We start from the raw sequence: 3,241 nt of genomic DNA on the forward strand, positions 1-3,241 counted from the left end.
GAAAATACGCAATATTTGTCTTTCTGTGCTTGGTTTATTTCTCTTAACATAATGGCCTCTGGTTATAACAGGATTTCATTTTTTTATGGCTGAATATTATTCCATTGTTGATATATACCACGTCTTCTTTACCATTAATCCATCGATGGACACTTAGGTTGATTCCCTATCTTGGCTGTTGTGAATAGTGCTGCAATAAACATGAGAGTGCAGATATATATCTTCAATATATATATTTCCTTTCTTTTGAATAGGTACCCAGTGGTAGGATGGCTGGGTCATATGGTAGACCTATTTTTTTTTGTTTTGTTTTTTTTTGAGACAGAGTCTCACTCTCTTGCCTGGCCTAGAGTGCCGTGGCATCAGCCTAGCTCACAGCAACCTCAAACTCCTGGGCTCAAGTGATCCTCCTGCCTCAGCCTCCCGAGTAGCTGGGACTACAGGCATGCGCCACCATGCCCGGCTAATTTTTTCTATTTTCAGTTGTTTTGGCTAATTTCTTTCTATTTATAGTAGAGATGGGGTCTCGGGTCTCACTCTTGCTCAGGCTGGTCTTGAATTCCTGAGCTCAAGCAATCCTCCCGCCTCGGCCTCCCAGAGTGCTAGGATTATAGGCGTGAGCCACCGTGCCCGGCCTCTATTTTTGATCTTTTGAGGAACCCCCATACTATTTTCCATCATGGCTGTACTAATTTATATTCCTACCACCAGTGTATGAACATTCCCTTTTCTCTGCATCCAGCATCTGTTCTTTTCTGTCTTTTTAATTTAGCAATTTTAACTGGGGTAGGTGATACCATGTTGTGGTTTTGATTTGCGTTTTACTGATGAGTAGTGATATTGAACATTTTTTCACATACCTGTTGGCCATTTTTATGTCTTCTTTTGAGAAATGCGTATTCATGTATTTTGCCCATTTTTTAATTGAATTATTTTTTTTCTATTGAGTTGAGTTCCTCATATTTTCTGGATATTAATCTCATGTTGGGTGGGTAGTTTGCAAATATTTTCTCCCGTTCTGTAAGTTGTCTCTTCATTCTGCTGATTGCTTCCTTTGCTGTGTAGAAGCTTTTGAGCTTGATGTGATCCCATTTGTCAATTTTTGCTTTTGTTTCCTGTGCTTTTGAGGTCTTACTCAAAAAATCTTTGCCCAGACCAACGTCCTGCAGTGATTCCCCAATGTTTTCTTCTAGTAGTTTCAGCACTTACATTTAAATCTTTAATCCATTTTGATTTGATTTTTATGTGTGGTAATAGATTAGGTCTAGTTTCATTCGTCTGTGCATGGATAACTAGTTTTCCCAGCACCATTCATTGAAGAGGGTGTCCTTTCACCAGTGTATGTCCTTGGCACCTTTGTCAAAAATGAGTTGGCTGTAAATGTGTGGATTTATTTGTGGGTTTCCAATTCTGTTCCATAGGATCATTCATTGAGTTTTGACAAATGCATACATCTGTATAACCCAAACACCTACCGAAATATAGAACAGTACTTTCCCATAGAAATATAAAGCAAATCACATTTATAAATTTTCTAGTAGCCACATTAGAAAAGTAAAAGGAAACTGCCAAAATTTATTTTACTAATATATTAGCTAAGCTAATTTTCTTAAATATCATATGATCAATATTAAAATATTACTAATGAGAATTTTATACTCTTATTTCCTTATTAAGTCTTCAAAATCTGGTGTGCGTTTTATGCATAGGACATCTCAACTCAGATTAGTCATATTTCAAGTATTTAACAGGCCCATGGACCTGTATTGGACAGTTCAGACACAGAATCCTACCGATCCCCAGAAAGGCCCCTTGAGCACCTTCCAGTCAGTCGCCAAACCACCCCACAGAAGCACCTGCTGTTCTGGCTCCCCGCTCCCATCATTGTTTAGCTTTTCCTGTCCTAGTATTTCTTATAGATGGAATAGTACAGTATGTGGTCTTGCAGTCTGGCTTCTTTTGCTTAGCGTAATGTTTCTGAGATTCATTCATGTTGTTGCTTCTTTATTGCTGAGTAATGTTGCATTGTATAAATATACCATAGTTTATGGCACTTGCCATACAAGCATTTTTGTGAAACGGGGTACTTAGAATTGCTGAGTTATAGGGTAGCTGTGTGATTAATTTGATAAGAAACTGCTGGACCCTTTCCCAAAGTGTCTTGTATCATTTTACACAGCTAGCAACAGTGTCTAAGAGTTCCGGTTCTTCCACACTTGTAATCATCAGTCCTTTCAATATTAATGGTGCTGGTGGGCATGTAGTGGCAGGAATCTCATTGTGGTTTTCATTTGCCTCTCCCTAATGCCTCATGATGTAGAACATTTTCTGATGTATTTATTGGCCATTTACATATTTTCTTTTGTGAAGTGCCCGTTCAAGTCTTACACCCATGTTGAAATTGCATTGTCTTTTTATGAGTTCTTTAGGTATCCTGGATATCAGTTCCTTTTCAAACATATTTTACAGATATTTTCCCCCCTAATCTGTGGTTTGCTCATTTGATTTCTTAATGGTCTCTTTGAATAAGCAGCATTTTAAAATTTTGTTGAAGTCTAATTTATCAATTTTGTGAAAGTGTTGCTTTTTGTTCCTAAGAAATCGCTGCCTACTCCTAGCTCCAAAGCTAGGAGTTCCCTTTTGAAAAGAGAGGTTTTATTATTAACTCTATGATCCATTTTGGATGAATTTTTGTATATTATGTGAGTGAATCAACTTTTTTGTTTTTTTTCCATATGGATATCTAGTTGTTCTAGTGCCATCTGTTGAAAAGTTTCCTTTCCCCATTGGGTTGCTTTAGTACCTATGTTGAAAATAAATTGACCATATAAATGGGTGCCTGCTTCTGTCCTCTCTATTCTGTTTCATTCATGCACTTGTTAATCTTTATTCTGCATCATACTTACTGTCTTGATAGCTGTAGCTTTATAGTAAGTCTTGAAATTAATCCATGTCCTCCAACTTTCTTTTTTTATGTGATTACTTCAGATATTTCAGATCCTTTGCATTTCCTTATAAATTTTATTATATCTACCAAATTTTACTATATCTACCAAAAAACTCTACTGATGTTATAATTGGGATTGCATTGAATCTATAACTCTATTTGTAGAGAACTGATATCAAGCTAATTCTTTTATCCATCTCATCCAATCCAAAAACATGGTATAATCTATATGCTTATTTAGTTACCCTTCAATTCCTACAAATATATTTTGTAGATTTTAGCAACCATGTTTTG

The sequence above is a fragment of the Propithecus coquereli genome, unplaced genomic scaffold (assembly GCF_000956105.1).
Source record: "Propithecus coquereli isolate 6110/MARCELLA unplaced genomic scaffold, Pcoq_1.0 Scaffold38, whole genome shotgun sequence".
NCBI classification, from domain to species: domain Eukaryota; kingdom Metazoa; phylum Chordata; class Mammalia; order Primates; family Indriidae; genus Propithecus; species Propithecus coquereli.